Source organism: Ahaetulla prasina, chromosome 2, assembly GCF_028640845.1.
Source record: "Ahaetulla prasina isolate Xishuangbanna chromosome 2, ASM2864084v1, whole genome shotgun sequence".
Lineage (NCBI taxonomy): Eukaryota > Metazoa > Chordata > Lepidosauria > Squamata > Colubridae > Ahaetulla > Ahaetulla prasina.
This window is the reverse complement of record NC_080540.1, coordinates 207,197,196-207,216,872: the sequence shown is the minus strand read 5'-3', so window position 1 is coordinate 207,216,872 and position 19,677 is coordinate 207,197,196. Positions and strand designations below refer to the sequence as shown.

The following is a 19,677-nucleotide window of genomic DNA, read 5'->3' as shown; positions in this document are numbered from 1 at the left end:
AAGTAATAGGTTAGCAGTAACCAGCTTTTTGACAATGGTCTCTCAACTGAAGTCCAAGAGTACAAAGAGCCAACATCGGTGATGAAACACATGTTTTTGCATTGAAAAGATTGCAGGTACAAATTTTGGCATCTCCAAGCAGAAAAGTTATTTTAGCTTGGGAGGTTGCTTGCTAAGCCAGACTTTATATTCCTGTCCGGAACACTTTTGTCATTTTTGTGGTTATTTCTTGGGAAACTACCAAAACAGAGATATTTTAACATGGCTTTGCAATGAGACTGTTGAACTTCATTTATAAACATTTACAATCGAAAAGAGAGTCTTCTGCTTGTCACAAGCTGAACTTCACAAGGGCTGAGGAGTGAAAGTTGAGGCTATGTCAGACTGATTTTGGAAGAAGAGACAAGTTTTTATATTTTGTAACTGAAAAGCTTTTTTTAAGATATGTCAAGGCTGGAGACAGGGTTCCCACCTAAAAATAAGGGGAAATGTGGAAATGGTGTTTGCACCAAATTTTCAGCATTTACAGTACCTTCAGGATTTGGGGCAGGGGTGAAATCCAGCAGGTTCTGACAGGTTCTGGAGAAATTTTGAGCAGTTCAGAGAACCGGTAGTAGAAATTTTGAGTATTTCGGACAACTGGCAAATACCACTTCTGGATGGCCCAAGAGTGGGGAGGGAATGGGGATTTTCCAGTATCCTTCCCTTGCCACACCCACCAAGCCACACCAAACCCACCAAGCCATGCCCACAGAACCGGTAGTAAAAAAAAATGGATTTCACCACTGATTTGGGGACATATTTAGGACTTGTCAGGTGAAGGCACTTTTTAAAAAAAGTTTGGAGGTGGCATCCATGATATGAAAACTTCTGTAGCCGTGAAACAGAGACATTTGCTACTTGGGAGAAATATTATGGCTCATCTTCACAAAAAATATTAAAATGCAGAGATCTCACCCTGTCAAAAAAAAAAAAACCCTACATATTTTCAAGGCCATTGTTCTTCCAGCTGAAACAGATGTCTGCAAAACTCAAGATTCCTGGACTATATGCTTTTGAAACAGGGATGAAACTGTTGAGAATACCACAAGAAGAAATATTTTTTATAAAAAATAAATAAAATAATTTCAGGGGTTAAGATGCTGATCTTGTTGGCAGCCCAGGTTCAAGAGTCAAATGCTGCGGGATGGGGTGAGCTCCATTTTTGCCCCAGCTCCTACCAAACTAGCAGCTCGAAAGCATGGAAGTGCAAGTAAATAAGTAGGTACCACTTCCCTTAGGTGGGAAGGTAATAGAGCTCCGTAACATCATACTTGGTCAGTGAACAGTAACAACAATTCCCAATAATAAGATGAAAGGAAACTGTATGTTGTTTGACTAGAGGTAGCTTTAAAATCTCATCCATCAACTCTGTCACGTGAACTTTATTTGCTCTAAAGATGCCGGAAACCGAATCTGGGACTCTTTACATACAAAACAAGTGTTGAATTACTAAATTCTGATCCTAAGACAGAAGTTGGGGACCCAGGGAAGGAAAGAAAAATACATTCTGTAACCTACTCTGTGAAAACCTTCTATTTGAAAGACAGCGGAAAAACCATACATTTACACACACTCACCAATTTGCCAAAAGAAAAATAAAAGTTTTCAATGAAAACCAATGAAAGAAAGCAATTAGCTGGAAACAGATCACGCAGAATTCCACAACAAATCTGTACTTCATTGGCATGTATCATGCAGCTATGATCCTTAAGATACCCAGAAGAATCAGACGAAATTCATGAAAGTTGTAATAGGAAACAGACACGCTTACTTTCCCAATAGCCTTATTTATTCCACCTACTAATGATTCAACAAGACTAATAATTTGCTGTGTCTCAAGACTATTGTTTATATTTTAGAGCTGCCTTCAAGGATGGTGGCAACTGACATAGAATTCTGTTCAATTTCTCAACATTTTGAGCCAATCTAGAAAAAAAAATATGGTTCAGGAACAATTGGATATAAACAATCATACAATTGGAAGTATTGGCTGCTAATTTTATTCCTAAACAGGCAGTGGAGTTGGAGAAACTCTGGATAGCCCAAGGATAGGTGAGCTGATTTCCTTCAGAAGTATTTTTTATTCAAGTGAACAAATGTGACCTTGAGAACATATCTGATAGGTACAAGGTGCCATTTATTATTAAACTTTAAGATATGTCACTTACTGAAAACTCTTAATCTGAAAATTGTCCAACTGTTTGGAAAGGAAATTCCACTTCTGTTAAATTTTAGCTCATCAACTAACCTTGAGACCTGAATAAAGCTTCATGATGCTAGAGGAGCTAAATTGAGGAGAGGTACATAATGGTCAAAGACAATTCCTATTAAGAGTAATTAGTGGGGTTCTAACTTTCCCATTGACATATTTTCTAAAATTTGAATGGGGAACGGAATAAGAAAGATAGTCTCTACTTGATTAATGTCAGGCACTGCTGGATGACCATCTTCTGGAGACAAGGAAAGTCATACAAAATCCAAACGAACAATTTACAGTGAACCCATGAAAAGTCTGAGGGCAATTTAGCTGAACTTAAATTACATTTAAGGCAATTATTCTTGGAACAGATGAAGTACAAACCAGTATCAAAATATTTTCTTCGTACACCTTAAAAAGGCAAGAAAATTGTATCCTCTTTGCTACAAAACTAAAAAATGTAGAAAATCATGTATTATTCTAGTCCTAAATTTTCAGTAGTATAACCTTGGGAATAATACAGTACAGACAGACACAAACACAAATGTTCAATGTGGGAAATTGACTTAAACTACTTATACACTTATACTTTCAGTGATTCCCAACAATATTTCCTAGGTTCCTATATTCTCTTTATCTCCTAGTTCTTTCTGAGCTTTTATTGACCTTACACCCTAACACACCAACTTTCAGCGATATGGAGACCTAGAAAAATAATGCAAATATTTTAATATACCTTTACCCTGCTTTACTCAAGAGTACTTGTTACTCAAGAGTAACAAGAGCTTCTGTCTCTTTCAAGTTTGGGGGAACTTTGGTAGAATTTATTTTTATTATTTTATTTTTATTTATTTGTCACAACAGTATATATAAGCATAAGCATGAAATGACTATACGATATATAAGCATAAATATAATCATAAGTATGTAATAACTATATGAAATTGGATACAATCAAAGGGAACATTAGGACAGGAATGGTAGGCACGTTGGTGCTCTTATGCATGTCCCTTACAGACCTCTTAGGAATGGGGTGAGGTCAATAGTAGATAGTTTTTGGTTAAAGCTTTGGGGATTTTGGGAAGAGACAACAGAGTCTGGTAGTGCATTCCAGGGATTAACAACTCTGTTTCTGAAGTCATATTTTCTGCAATCAAGATTGGAGCGGTTCACATTAAGCTTAAATCTATTGTTTGCTCTTGTATTGTTGTGATTGAAGCTGAAGTAGTCTTCAACAGGAAGGATATTGTAACAGATGATTCTATGAGTTAAACTCAGGTCATGTTGAAGGCGGCGGAGTTCTAAATTTTCTAAACCCAGGATTTCAAGTCTGGTGGCATAAGGTATTCTGTTGTAATCAGAGGAGTGGAGAACTCTTCTTGTAAAATATTTCTGGACACACTCAATTGTATTAATGTCCGAAATGAGGTATGGGTTCCAGACAGGCGAGCTGTATTCAAGAATTGGAGGCGCTCTCTACCTCTTTCACATTATCCCATTTGCTTTTGCCCCTGGGCCAAATGGGAACAACCCATCTAAAATACAAAGAAAAGTCACATCCAATCTCTGCCCTTTTGACATTGCCTGTCTACTCAGAGAAGGAAGGTAAACAGTGACACCAAGAATAAGGTGCGGGTGTTGGGGAGATCAGAAATGGGGATGATGGAGAATTTAGCCTATTAGATTCCTAACCAAATGTATCTATTTTCAGACTGCCACTGTGTAGGTGAGTCAAAAGGGCATTGTCACGCATGAAGTTCCAGGGAACTACTTTATTATGTTCTACCTATAATACAGGAATCTCCTCAGACTGGCTACACACTCCTGGGAACCATTAGATAAGGCTCCAAGGAGACTTGGGGTGTGTGGGGTTAATTTTAGATCTTTTGTGGTTACACAGTGAGTCCAGGCTAACTCCACACTTGAGTCTTCCTCCCTGCCGGGTTGCGTATTTCTCAACAGGTATATACATAATTAAACCCATTTTTATATGATATGATTTATAGCTAAAAAAATGCCCTGAAGGTCACTGGGGAAAAAATGTACAAGTATATGTATGTATTCTTGTACATCGTATATTATGAGAAATTATTCAGAAAACAATGGTTTTTCCTCACACAACTCAACAAAATCCTTCTAGGAACATTCCATCATTAAAATTAAATCCAGCATAGAGTTAAATTCAGGTTGGCAATATCAGCCCGAGGTTTGATGATCTCACAGAGGATGTGCAGGAAATCTTTACCCAGGCACTGATGGTCATTACGCTCTGTGCATTCCATTATCCATAAAGCTAAAAGATAATCTTCAACTGTGTTGGGTGGATTGTCCCAGTTGTTGCTTTTGACACATGATTTTATTTTATTTTTTGCTCCATCTGGTCAATGTAGCAGCAGCTGCAAACATTAGCTGGGGTCAGTAGTTAAGTATAGCCAGCTGTGTTTTACAGGACTTGCCCTTATAAATAATTGAATAACTCCCTCCCTCTGTCCTATGCTGAGTAGAGCAGGGAGGTAGAGGAAAATAAGCCAACTGAGCTGTAAAATAGTATAACAATGTTTTCAGACCCATTTGGATAACAGGCCTATGGGCTCTTTTTATTATTAAGAAGGGGGAGGAAGCACTGCTATCAGTCAGAGCACTGGGCACCAACCCAAAGGTTACCAAAGAGACATCAGCTTGTTCCAATCAAAAACACAACTGTGTAAAAGGCAACTTCATACCTCTAGTGCAACTCTTGGATTGGCTCGGGATCAAGCAGCCTGATTAAGAGCTTTTAAGACATGGCATTGCTGCCAGCTGTATGACCCCCTGCTCAGAAATGGCCATTCTGACAGTCCGGCGCACAACCTGGAATACATGGAAGTTTTACGGATGACTCCCTCAAGTGATACTCATAATCCAGATGAAATTCAGTTTTCCTGGAAAGAAAGAAAACGATGATGCATGGGCCAGTTTAGTGGGTTCTCGTGTGTTAATTCACAGTTTTAAAAGAATTCGAACAATGCACATCCCAAAGAAGAACTTGAACAAGAGGTCAGGCTAAACATGGCAAGAAAGAGGGCATGATTGCACCTCGTATCTTTTCCCTCCAAAATGGACTACTGTAAAGCCACTAACCCAGAGGTGTCAAACACAAGGATGTGGTCAGATTCGGCCCGCTGGGCCATCCTGGAAAATGTAAGGGGCTGGCCTGTGTCATTTTGGCCCTGTCTACCCGTGTCGCTTTGGCCCAGTCTACCCAGTGTGAAGAGGAAACATGCCAGCAGTTTGGGTAGTAGTGTCAAGCTGGCCACGCCCACCCAGTCAGCCATGCCCACCCAGTCAGCCACGCCCAGTGAGTGGCATCAAGCTGGCCATGCCCACCCAGTTGGCCACACCCCACCCAGTCAGCCACACACACCTGGCCCCCCGAGGTCAACCACAGTCCTGATGTGGCCCTCAATGAAATTGAGTTTGATTCCCCTGCACTAACCATAGAAAGAAGCATATTTTCATCAGTGGCAACCAAAAAGAGACTTTAAACACCTTCGCTGCATGTTCACTTTATCTGCTGTTTATAATACATTTAAAACCCAAATTAGGGATTTAAAAGAAAATCAGAAGACATTAACCTTCATTAATAGAGCAGACCCAGAAATGGTTTACTTAAAGTGGAATATGCAGGACTTAAAAGAGGGCAGGGGGCATTGACAACACACTGAGCTGTATCTGCAAAGTTAGTTAGATTTGTGATTTATTTATTTTTTTGCTGGTTTCCAGCAATTTTGCCCAGTTTCTAGTTCTGTTTAATATCTGCCATGTTCACTTAATGATAGTGATGAAAAATGTCAGAAAAACACTTCTGGTCAAGTGGGTGTCTTGACTTATGACGGTAATGAAGTACGACAGGATTTCTAGTCTCAATAGCTGTTGTAAATCAAGGACTCTATACTCTGCTCTTCCATTTTTTTAGTTCTATATATAAAATGAGGCCTAGTCACTGCTGCAACACACAGATTTGAGTAATCTCTTCACAGACAGTGGTACTCTTTGAATATATCCTTCATTTCTTCAAAAAGCTCTTTGTTTCCACTGGTGACATTAGCTGCCTCCACATCATTCCTTACTCAGTAAAATTCACACCCAAAGGAAATTCACTCAGTGCATTTCTTGTAGTTTCTTCAATTGAGGATTAAAATGTTCACACAGGTACACCCACAGACATTATGTGAGTTTTCATTGAAGTATCGAAGTTCCTTACATTAAAGATATGTATTCTATGATATGCAAATAGAAAAAAACAATAGATCAAATGCTAATAAATAATTATTAGGGCAGTGGCAAAAGATAAAGAGGGGAAATCCACAATTACGTTTCTACTTTTCTTTTGTTAAATCTAGTTTGGTGCCTGAAGGAAGGGAGGGAAGAAACCATAACCCACTGGAGTAGCTGCAGAATGAGGAAATACAATTAAAGAATGAAGTTAAAAAGAAAGGATGGATTTTTTCCAACACTTCATGGAGAAAATTCTGTTCTCACTTGTTATCCAGGACTCTCCTAAGTCAGCCATGGCTCTGTTTTCCATGCTTATGGAGACAAAGCTAAGTATTAATACAGGTCTTTGATTTTCCATTTTCCTTTTTCTGCCTGTTAAGGATAGGTGTCTTTCTCTGCCATGTAAAAACTCTCTCTCTCTCTCTCTCTTTCTCTCTCCCTCTCCCTCTTCCCCCCCTTCCCCCTCCCCCTTTCTCTCTCTCCCTCCCTCTCCCCCCTCACACACATCTTGCCAAGGAGATCACATAAATCCTACCAGAATATCCAAATTACATTTGAATTCCAGGTCTTCCCAAGAAAAATTTGGATGAACTAAGACTCCTGTTTACTAGCAGTTTTGGTAAAGAATATTCCAAGTAGTAAGTGATTAAGTATAACACAAGCATGCAAAAGTGTGCATGGAGGGAGGGAGAGAGAGAGAGACAGAAACAGAGACAGAGAGAGAGAATCACTTTCCTGATTCACAACTACTTCTAGAAACAGCTTTGATCTTACTTTTGTTCTTGCATGTGTATCTCATGTGAATGTGATCTCCCACCACTTCACTTTCTTATCTATTTTTTTCTTTTTCTTCTTTTTCTTTGGTTTCTCTATTCCAACCCCCATTTCCCTCCTTTTTCCTTCAATGGACTCAAGTTTTATTTTAATTTCTTTTATTGATTATAAATCCATGAGTTTTATGTTGCCTCAAACCTTTCCTCTTTTAAGTAGCTCCAGTTCAACACTGTGCTGTATTGAATCTATTAGGGATATCTCCAGAGGTGGGTTTCAGCAGATTCTGACCAGTTCTGGAAAACTGGTAGCGGAAATTTTGAGTAGTTTGGAGAACCGATAGTAAAAATTCTGAGTGGCCCCACCCCCATCTATTCTTTGCCTCCCAAGTCCCAGATAATTGGGAGAAAATGGGGATTTTGCAGTAACTTTCCCCTGTCACGCCCACCAAGCCATGCCACTCCCACCAAGCCACATCCACAGAAACGGTAGTAAAAAAATTTGAAACCCACCACTGGGTTTCTCCCTTATATTTTCCTAAATCTACTTAAAAGTCTGGGAGAATACAAAAAAAAAAGTCACCTGGTAAACTAGAAGATATTTCTCAAGGGGCAGGAATTACATAAAAAGTATTTCATTATTCATTTGCGGACAAATGCTAAAATGAATGTTTGGAGACCTCCACATTGTCATCATAGCAGTCACTTCTTCAAAGATTAATTTCTGACTCTGAATATGAAAGAGGGATACCAACAAGAAGGAGATGAAGCAGAAGGATAATAGGGTGCTTGTAGACCTCAGCTGACTTTTCTAGGGGACCCAGCTTGATTTCATAGAGGAAAACCCAGCAGTCAGGAGCTTCTTCACGCATTTCTGAGTTTCTTGTTATCTGAATCTCTAGAAGAAATTATCGTGATTGGACAGTATGATTTCCTAGGGTCCACATCTATTATCGGCACAAGGAAATAAGATGTTTTGCAGGGAAGCAGCAACAGTTGAAAATTTATAACTTTTTTAAAACATCTGCTTTGTTTGATCTCTTTCATTTTTTCCTCTTTCCTCTTATTTTTAGGTTAGTTTTGCTTAAGTCCCTTCTTTTAGCATTTTTCTAAAGGTAGAGTTATAGTTTTAAGCATCCATTTGTTATTGTATGTATGTTGTTTTGTGTGGGTTTGTGGGTACACTGTGTAATAACTCAAGATACCTTTTCTCCTTATTGCTACCATGGTGTAGTTCAGAAGCACGGGAAGTGAACACTTGTAAGAGAAATCAAAATTATATGGAGTTAGAGAAATAAATATTTGCTCCTATTTTTTCCACTTCATTTGCAGAATAACATGTATAACAACTTAGAAATTAATTCCTAAGGATAGAGGTTGTTCAAAAATAGTTACAGTTGTGTCCTTTAAGACTGCATCATGACATCTTGACTTTTTTCTTTTTGACAACCATACCCATTTGAAGAAGCCTCTGAGAACTGTCCAATGGTCCTACTTCCCCGAAAGTAGATAAGAATGAGGTCAAAGTTGACAATGGATTTCATGATGATGTTACCCTTTCAGCTGTGTCTGACTCTTGGGGATTCTATGAGCCAGATCTCTCCATATCTTCCAATCTTGCACCATTTCTTCGAGTTGTCTATGCTTTGGTTGATGTCAGCTTTGATGTTGTCCTGCCACCCTGTTTTTTTGGTGGCCTGGTTTCCTTTTACCGCTAACTCTTCCAAACACAATTGCTTTCTCCAGTGAATTCCCCCTTATGACATGACCAAAATAAGTGAGATAAAGTTTTGTAACATCTCCGGTCTTATGCGTTCTAGTACTTGCTTGTTGGTGAATGAATTTACGTCACTGATATTTATATTTCTCTAACATGAATATACCTAACACAATTATTCTCAGGTCAGTTAACAATCTCCCCTCTTATCTTAAAAACAACCATTTTATTACAACATTGTACAATAACAACCTCTGGAGGTTTTAGCCAAAGCTTTCACGGATAACCCTGAGGTCTCCTATTGGCAACTCTGATGTGAATTAATAGCATATCAACATTTGGCCTGACTAGGTTAAAATAGTTCCCGAGACAGAAAGTTTAACAAAGTAGAGAGATGAAAAGTTTGAAGTATTTGAAAAGTATATTGCTGGCAGGCAAAATAGCAATGTTGGTGTTACAATGAGTACATAGCATATAAGACCAACATATATTAAGATTAAAAACAAAATGACTACAGATATAGAGGGAACACTGGCAATAGATAACCACATCGAATCATACGGCTGGGAAGGAATCTCAGAGACCTTCTACTCCAACCTTATGTTCAAGCACAACCACAACTATTTCATTAAAACATATTTTAATGCAGCACTCCTGGTTATACTCCTGGGAATACATCTGTTTTCTCAGGGACTAGATGTAGTAGAACAAATATCAACAAAACAGAGTTGGAAGAAAACATAATTAATGTACTGTGTGGGCAAGGACATTGCTACCATTCCACCTCCAACGGTATGAAAAGCTATTGTTTGTACAAAGAGTTTTTGTTCTCTGTTATTTCAACACAACCTTTTGATCCTTGAAAGAGCAGAAGTATAAAAGCTTCCAGGATTAAAATAAATAAATAAATACATTTAGGTTAGGTAATAGCTAGAGTCAATGGAATAACCTGAAAGCCTCTTGTTCAAAATGCCTAAGTGGAACCTGCTTCTAGAAGTCACAAAATGAAGAATTGTATCATTTCAATCTTCCTGCTCAACCTTTTTCAGAACTCAGATTAAAAAGAAACCGTTTCTAGACAATTAGTAGAAGGATACATCCACAATAATATCTCTACTCCCTGGAAATCAAAAACCAGTATTAAAGAAAAAAGGCCTTTTGGATTTTAGTTTAACAACTTACGTTTTAAACATACAGTACTTCCCTCCCATAACTGTGCACTGGGTTCTACTTTTAATTGTAAATTGTGTGATAGGTAACATATAGAGCATAAAAAGTGCCTTTCTAAGGCTTGAGCTGCTTATCAAGGAAAGTTTCATTGCAGATAAAAGTGTTTCCTTTTTAAGAATGCAGCTGGAAAAATGCCATTGTTAGAACGATATGGCATTATCTCCTCTTTTAAGCATATTCGTATTAAGGAGCAAAATGTATGGGAGAAGGCAAAATGTTCTTCTGTTTTAAGTGAAAATAATCTGAAAGGCCTTCTCCTTTGAGTAAGGGATATTTCTACACAGCTACATATACTTGAAATCCTCAGAGCCACCTTTTCAATGCCCTGCAATCATATAGAAAATATCATCAGTAAGAGCTGCGGTGGCGCAGCGGTTAGAGTGCAGTAATGCAGGCTACTTCTGCTGATCACTGTCTGCCAGCAGTTTGGCAGATCGAATCTCACCAGGCTCAAGGTTGACTCAGCCTTCCATCCTTCCGAGGTGGGTAAAATGAGGACCCAGATTGTTGGGGGCAATAGGCTGATTCTGTAAAGCGCTTAGAGAGGGCTGTAAAAGCACTGTGAAGCAGTATATAAGTATAAGTGCTATTTCTATCTCACCTGTTATCTCTATGAACATCAATCTTTGGAAGGCACAACAATCTTTTCAAGATTTTAATGAAATATCTAGTCATATCAGGGTCAACTAACCCTCTCCCAGTCAGCATCCTTGTGCATTCCCTTGAATAGAAAAAATGCAGAAAAATTGTCTAGATATAGGAAGCCCAAAATCTGATGGAAGGGTTCCATAGTCCAGAAGAGAGGGGGAGAACCAAGGGTCAGAAAGGGAACATTGGCAGAATGTCTATGGAGAGTCTCAATCATCCAGGTCATGGTTGTCTCAAAGGTGCTTTTTCAAAAGGCAACTTGACTTTCTTGGGGGTTTTTTCCCTGAAAATGTTTCACTTCTCATCTGAGAAGCTTCTTCCTGCTGGGCCTCAACTCTCAGGGGACATAAGCAACTTATTGGGCAACATGATTGCTGAAGAACACAATGCCAAAGTCGCATGCGGAAATACATGTTGTATCACTTTCTCTTTTATCCAATTGGCATTTATTTGGTTTAATGCCCAGCAAATCACTTTTGGTTTATTCAGAAAACCAGATGAAAGATAGCTTCATGTGATGTTGGAATCCAGCCTCTGGATCCTCTGATTCTTTACCAAATTCCTGCTTACATCAAGCTCATCACAGCCATTTTCCTACTGAGATCCATATTTTTTTTTCAGAAACATGCATGTCAAGCCATCGCACAAGAAAGATTGCCAAATGAAAGAGCTACCTTTATCCACAAAGGGAACAGCAAATATCTTCCTAAACCTGCCCTTTGTGCTATGCCTCATGGCACAAAGGTCACTCTGGATTTACTTATTTCAATGATATGTCAAAGCAATCTGATTTACTTAGCTAATGCTTTATTAATACTTGGGCAATCCTTGCTCTGTTTGACTATTGGAAAAAAAGGCAACTTCTCTGTGAGAGAAGCAAGAACATAAGATGAAAGAAAATGGATCTCTACCCTAGAATCCAACACTTAATGGTAAAATGGTAATTTGCCAAAAATGTGATAGGCTGGGCAACTCAGGTGATGCTTCCATGCTGTGCAATTGGTTTAAGTTTCATCCATGTAAGCCAGAAGGCAATTGTGTTCAATCTGCCACCTGTTGAATCCAAAGTAGATATAGAGACCGCTCCAGAATGAACCTGGAGATTTAATGGACTTGTCATTGAGCCAATACACCAGCAACATTCAAAGAGGAGTGCCAAGGCAGAATTAAAAATGTGGACCATACCAGGTCTACAGCTGTGCAGGCTCCAGGTATAAAAGTAAAAAATATCGATTTTTGAGGAGTTTTCTTTAAAATACTATGATTCATGTGACATAGTTGGAACTCTGTGACAAACTTGGAACTCCGTCGCCTTCGACAAGACCTGAGTTTAACTCACAGAATCATCTATTGTAATGTCCTTCCTGTTAAAGATTACTTCAGCTTTAATTGCAATAATACTAGAGCAACCAATAGATTTAAACTTAATGTCAACCGCTTTAATCTAGATTGCAGAAAATATGACTTCTGTAACAGAATCATCAGTGCTTGGAATACTTTACCTGACTCTGTGGTCTCTTCCCATAATCCTAAAAGCTTTAACCAAAAACTCTCTACTATTGACCTCACCCCATTCCTAAGAGGACCATAAGGGGCATGCATAAGCGCACAAACGTGCCTACCATTCCCGTCCTATTGTTTTTCTTTTCTTCTTCCTATATACATATATGCTTATACCTCCTTATATTTACTCATATATGTGTTTATATATTATATAATCTTTTGTATGATACCTACATATATTGTTGTGACAAAATAAATAAATAAAATAAATAGTACAAAACGACCCGTTTTCAAACCTGGTTTATGACACGCTGCAGAGTGTCAGAGCAGAGTGTCATAAGCCAGGTTTGAAAACATGTCATTTTGTACTGGTCTTGCTCTTGGGACTTGATAGTTTGAAACATGGTCATACAGCCCATGTACATGCACATGCACATACAGATACATGCACACTGATGCAACAGAAGAAAAAATATCTGCTTTTGATCCTCCTGTTTTCTTTTTGCTCAGTATGACAGGTTTTTGGTCAATCAGCAGTTCCTGTTGAGTTTGGAGTAGGTTACAGAGAGAAAAATTGGGGTGGCATTGTGAAAGTACAATTGTTGCAGTTGCTGGGCACAAGCTGGTCAAAGTCAGTATCCCCTAGTAAGATTCAAAGTTGGAAAGCAAGAAGGGAAACTGAAGGAGAGATGCAAGCAGAAAGAGATGGAAGTTTAAGTCAACATTAACTTAAATACATGCCAATCCAGAACAGAAATCAAGGAATATAATGTTAAAAGGATACAGAAAAGGACAGACAATTTCATTGAAGCCCAAGGAGAATATTATCAGATAAAGCCAGTGGTGGGATTCAAGTAATTTAACAACCGGTTCTCTGCCCTAATTATTTCTTCCAACAACCAGTTTACCAAACTGCTCAGAAAGTTAACAACCAGTTCTCCCGAAGTGGTGCAAACTGGCTGAATCCCACCACTGGATAAAGCATCTCTCGTCATTCTTTCAAGAAATGTTATTTGCCACATTTGACAGGCAGTTCAAAACAAAACAAAACAATGCACATTCACTTTGTCAATATTGGCAATGTTTTATAGTGGAGGGTATTAGATCCTAAAATATGCCCATTTCCCTTGATTGTAATTTGTACCACAAGGTTTTCTCAGGCAGCTTGGTTGCGTAATACTGCGTGCCTACGTGAGGCTGAACAAAGCCCAGTGTTGTGATGACTCAAAAGCTTCCAAACCAACTCCAGCTGTTTAATATCTTGATTATTCTTTTTGCTTAAGACCAACATTCATGAGCAAATTAGTGTGGCATGTAGACAAGGTGGGTAAATTGCTTTTAAGATCAGATTGTTAGATTTCAAATGGATCTGAGAACAGCGAGCAGCGCAATTGATACTGAACTCAAATTCTATATCTTGAGGTCGTGGTAGAAGTTCAATTAAGGTTGAGACAACTAGTTAGTTTCTTCATTGTTGAAAGGCAGGATCTCTTGACATTCCAGAAAGTCTTATTCCACACTCCTTTGCTATAAAGTATGTTAGCCAATCATTTATTGTACATTTCATTTTCAAGGGCTTTGTTCTACCAATTGGATTTAGTGAAGGTTGCTTCTTTAAAAAGCTTCAGATGAAGCATTTTAGTCCCCTTGGGAAAATAATGCAAGCTAAAATCCATTATTTAATAAAAGCATGTGTTTTTTATATGGCTGAAGTTTCTGTGGTTTTTTTTTTAATATTTCATTTTAGAGTGCCGGAATAAACTCCATCTTCTTAAGAAGGTGCTGTCCAATGGGCTCCTTCTGTTTCAGAACTGAAATGATACCCAGCAGTGGCTTTCACAAGTCATGATACTGTCAAAATGATGATGTCATCATATATGTATCAAGCCCACCTTAATACCTCTGGATATATCATACTTTCAAAAGAGATCCCATTAGAAAGAACAGGCTTGTTTCCTCTCCACGTCTTATGTATCTGCCATAGCATTCTTCTTTATATTGTCTGAATATCGTTCCAAAATCTTCATAGTCTAAATAACCAAACAACATTGTAAAAAGGATCTAAGACTGTACTATATTGCCTGTTTTCTATAGGCAACACTGAAGAGTAAGATGCATAGAATAAATAAGCTTCTCTATCACTGTACCGGCAGCTTTTGACTAAGCGAACCTCATATATTGTTAGTTTTTATTTATGCTCTGGATGTTGTTTTACTTGTTATGAGCCAGTTCCAGGTAAGATGGGCAGCTTTACAAATCAAATGAATAAAATTAAAAAATAATAAATAAAATTCTTCAATTTACCCTCAGAAAGGTAAAATAATATCTTATTCTGCAAGTTGGGTGATTGTGTTTGTACATATACATATACATATACATATACATATACATATACATATACATATACATATACATATACATACACTGTACACACACACACAAATTTATATTTGCTGATAAAGAAATAAAGGCAGACTAGTGTAGATCTATTTCGAGCTATTTAGATCTCATCAGCCAGCCATACCTTTACTCATATTTGAACTTATTTCTTTATCAGCAAATATATATTTGGTATAAAAATGGTTTGTCATGAATGCGACTGCTTGAGGGCTCCTGGATTGGAGCTGAAAGGGGAAAGGGAAGCAGTATGTTTCCTCCCATATTGGGGTAGACCAGATGCTTCAACAGAAAAACACTATATATATCAACAAGGTTAATGCTACATGGAACAAAACTGTGATTGAATCTAGATGTTCTGCTTTGGATACTCCAAAGCTTCCTCCCAGAAAGTAACAAGGAAAAGAGATCATGAAGAGAATGTGCAGTGTCCCATTCAGTACTGAGGACCATGCAAGTTGTCACCATGCAAGTTGGAAAAGGCTGGTACTTGAGTCACAGCTCCACAAAGCGCATTTCATCCTTTGCCACCATAGGCATAGCAGCCCTGCCTATGAATTCCATCTCTGCCTGATGCGCACTCACCAAATTTATTTCAGATTTTGGCTAATTTACGGTAGGTTTTTGCCTTAATGCCTCTTACAGTCCTACACAGCCAAACAATCCATTGGTGTGGCAATACGTGAATGAGAGTAAGGTATATCACAGGAGGGTGGGGAGAGAGTAGCCTCTGACAAAAGTTGTAGGTTAAATGGAATGAAAGAAATAAAAAGTTAAAATGAACACGTTGACTGCAATGGGTTAAACTGATAAGGAAGCAGGCTCAGGAGAGGGATCAGGAGCGACTTCATGGCAGCTGGGGAAAACAGGCTACCACACTGCAGGGTTCTTGTAGCTGGTCCTCAACTTATGTCTGTAATTGAGCCCAACATTTCTGTTGCTAAGCAAAACATTTCCTAAGTGAATTTTATGACCTATCTGGCCGCAGTTATTAAGTGAGTCACTGCAGTTGCTAAGTTAATAACACAGCTGTTAAGTGAATCTGGTTTCCCCACTGACTTCGCTTATAAGAAGGTCGCAAAAGCTGATTGTGTGACCTCTAGGGCACCGCAAGCATCATTAATATGAATCAGTTGCCAAGCATCTGGATTTTGATCACATGACCATGGGGATGCTGCAAGTATGAAAAAGGGTCATAAGTAGAGGTGGGTTTCAACAGGTTCTCACCAGTTCTGGAGAATCGGTAGTGGAAATTCTGAGTAGTTTGGAGAACCGGTAGTAAAAATTCTGACTGGCCCTGCCCCCATCTATTCTCTGCTTCCCAAGTCCCAGATGATTGGGAGGAAATGGGGATTTTGCAGTAACCTTCCCCTGCCACGCCCACCAAGCCAAGCCACACCCACCAAGCCACACCCACAGAATAGGTAGTAAAAAAAATTGAAACCCACCACTGGACATAAGTCATTTTTTTTCATTGCCGTTCTAACTTTGAATGGCCACTAACTGAACCTGTCATAAGTCGAAGACCATCTGTTCACCATCCCTGGGAATGTCTTCAAACAGAAGTTAATTGTCATCCACCCAAAATGCTTCAGTGCACTAAGCAGAGGGTTGGACTAGAACAGGGGTCTCCAACCTTGGCAACTTGAAGACTTGCGGACTCCAACTCTCAGAATTCCTCAGCCAGCTTTGCTGGCTGAGGAATTCTGGGAGTTGAAATCCGCAAGTCTTCAAGTTGCCAAGGTTGAAGACCCCTGGACTAGAAGACCTCTGAGGTACCCACCAACTCTCTGATTCTTATGGCAGAAGCAGTATCTCATCTCAAAGGCAAAGCAATCCAGTCTTCGCGTTCAGAACACACACACACACACACACACACACACACACACACACACACACTGCTACTAAACTTTCCCAACAGGCTTTTTACAAACCACACAGTGGACTTTATCCCTTATAAAATACCTTTTGTGTGTTCACTGGGTAAATGAGGAGCTTTTCACCTGGTGCATACTGTAAATTCTCAACACTTCTGAAACGAAATCTATAAAGAGGCCTTCAAGTTATTTACCAACTAGTGAGCAATACTCTACTGTCCCAGTGCAATACAGCCGTAGCCTAAAACTTCTCAGAAATCAACCTTGGAAAATGTTTGCTCCCAAAGGAGTGCCAGCCAAACGGGAGAAAAATAATGAAAAAAAGCCACAAACTACCTCATTTTTTACCTTTGTCTTACAATAAGACACTGCTCCACCAAGCCACTGGATCTCTGTACACTTCTTTAAAAGTTAAACTAGACATATCCTAAGTATCAAGCAATAATCCTGTTTGTTTGCCCTTTATGATGAGTTTCAGCTAACAATTCCATTAAGTTCAGATCTTCTATTATTCAGTCATCAGTTCCCATTGAATTCAGAACATTCCGCTATTGGGATATTGTTGATCATGTAAATAGTTTCTAAATAAATAAAAAATAATAAGGCTGTTTCCTCCAGATTAGGCAATAGGAATGGGCAGGTCTCTTGATTCAACGCATCAGAAGTTTCAGATTTGGGGGTGAAGGAGTGAAAGGACAAGCTTTCTGTATATGTCAGGAGCTTTCATACCAGATCCGAAATGCTTTTCCTGCTGGGTTAGTTTAGCTGCACATGTCTGGCAGGGAATGTGTGGCTCTCAAGATAGTAAGGAACTACAATTCCCAGAAGACCCTAGCAGTTATAGTTCAACAATAGCTATAGAATAGAATAGAATAGAATAGAATAGAATAGAATAGAATAGAATAGAATAGAATAGAATAATTTAATTTCTATACCGCCCTTCTCCCGAAGGACTCAGGGCGGTTTACAGCCAGGTAAAAAACAATGAATATACAATTAAAATCAATTTAAAAACCCTATTCAATTTGGCCCATTAATTAAAATACATATTAAAACCATAAAAACCTCATTAAAATTACTAGTAAATTTCAATTTTATGCCAGTCCTGCACGGAAGAATAAGTACATCTTCAGCTCGCAGCAGAAGGTCCGAAGGTCAGGAAGCTGTCGAAGTCCTGGCGGAAGCTCATTCCAGAGGGTAGGTGCCCCCACAGAGAAGGCTCTCCCCCTGGGGGTCGCCAACTGACATTGTTTGGCTGACAGCACCCTGAGGAGGCCCTCCCTATGGGAGCGCACAGGTCTATGGGAGGCAAACGGTGGCAATAGGCGGTCCCGTAAATACCCCGGTCCTAAGCCATGGAGCGCTTTGAAGATGGTGACCAATACCTTGAATTGCACCCAGAAGACCACAGGCAGCCAGTGCAGCTTGCGCAGGAGAGGTGTTATAAAAATAATAATAATAATAATAATAATAATAATAATAATAATAATAATAATAATAATAATAATAATAATAATAATAATAATAATAATAATAATCACATTTTCTCTCTGTCTTCAATAATTGTGGGAAATAATCAGCATCTGAAGCCAGTTCTAAACACTTTCATAGTACCCTGACAGTCTTACTTTCAGATATGAGACCTTTGGTAAGATAATGGTAAAGGTTTCCCCTGTCCGATTGTGTCCGATTCTAGGGGCGGTGCTCATATCTGTTTCTTAGCCAAGGAAGCCAGCATTGTCCAAAGACACTTCCATTTTCATGTATTTGTGTTTATATTTATTAGTTTGTCAAACATGTACAAGATAGCAGGTATAAATATAAATATGGATATGAATGAAAAAACTAATACAAATAAATGGGGACAGTAGGACAGAGACAGTAGGCACCCTGGTGTGCTTATGCACGCCCCCTTTACGGACCTCTTAGGAATAGGATGAGGTCCACAGTAGACAGTTTAAGGTTGAAGCTGTGGGGGTTAGAGGATGTAACAACGGACTTGGATAGAGCATTCCAGGCGTTGACCACTCTGTTGCTGAAGTTGTATTTTCTGCAATCGAGTTTGGAGCGGTTTACCTTGAGTTTGTACTGATTGTTTGCTCATGTATTATCGAGGTTGAAGCTGAAGAAGTCGTTGACAGGTAAGATGTTGTAGCAGATAATTTTTTGAACTGTGCTTAGATTGTACCGCAGGCGGCGTAGTTCCAGATTGTTCAAGCCCAAAATTTCAAGTCTGTGGCCAACATGTCTATACGCTGAGGCACACGGAATTCTGTTACCTTCCCACTGAAGTGGTACCTGGTACATTTGCATGTTTTCGAACTGCTAGGTTGGCAGGAGCTGAGGCAAGTAATGAGAATTCATCCTGTTGCACTCAGGTCTTGAACCCAGCCTGTCCAATTTCCAGCTGACAAACTCCTTGGGCCCTCTTGAGACCTTTGGTAGATGCTACTAATCATCCTCTCCCAGTCTCAGGACCGGACCTCATCTGAGCTTTTGCCTATTGATTTGGCTGAAAATCCTGCTTCTGATTTCTGATCCTAGATACTTTAGGAAATTAAACAATTACAATAGGAAATTAAACTTTTCCTCCTTCCCTTAAAATGAGCTGGAAAGACAACAAATTCCTAACGCTGAGAGCAGAATCTTCTCTCATTTGCTTGATCTTTTTCCTCCTGGCCTTTTCTGATGAGTCAGGTTTGTTTGTTTTTTACTGTTCCAAGAGAAAATAAGTGTTCTACTGACACTAAAAGAGGGTCAATGAGGCTAAACAATTTGACCTGCTTGTTGACCGTGCATCTATAAACCCCTTGTTTGTTTTGGAACTGTTCTCACAGTTGGCAAGGGAATTTTCAAAGCATACAAGAAATCCAAATATTTAGCTCTATGGTGAATTAACAGGTGGGGGAAGTATATTAAAGGAAATGAGAGTAAAGGAAACAAGCTGCTTGAGAGTTCTCTCTCTTTCTCCAACTCCATCTGAAGCACGAACTCATGTCTCTGTATGCATATGTGCATACATGTTGATTATTTTCCCTT

General features: G+C 39.0%; 1 long non-coding RNA gene across 1 annotated transcript in view; it reads right to left on the bottom strand.

The window, feature by feature from the left end:
• The window catches only part of LOC131191109 (uncharacterized), a 58,385-nt gene that overhangs the window by 27,863 nt on the left and 10,845 nt on the right, over positions 1 to 19,677 (bottom strand). The window contains exon 2 of the long non-coding RNA XR_009153420.1: positions 4,963 to 5,160. This is a non-coding gene — a long non-coding RNA (uncharacterized LOC131191109). The remainder of the gene's footprint in view (positions 1 to 4,962; positions 5,161 to 19,677) is intronic.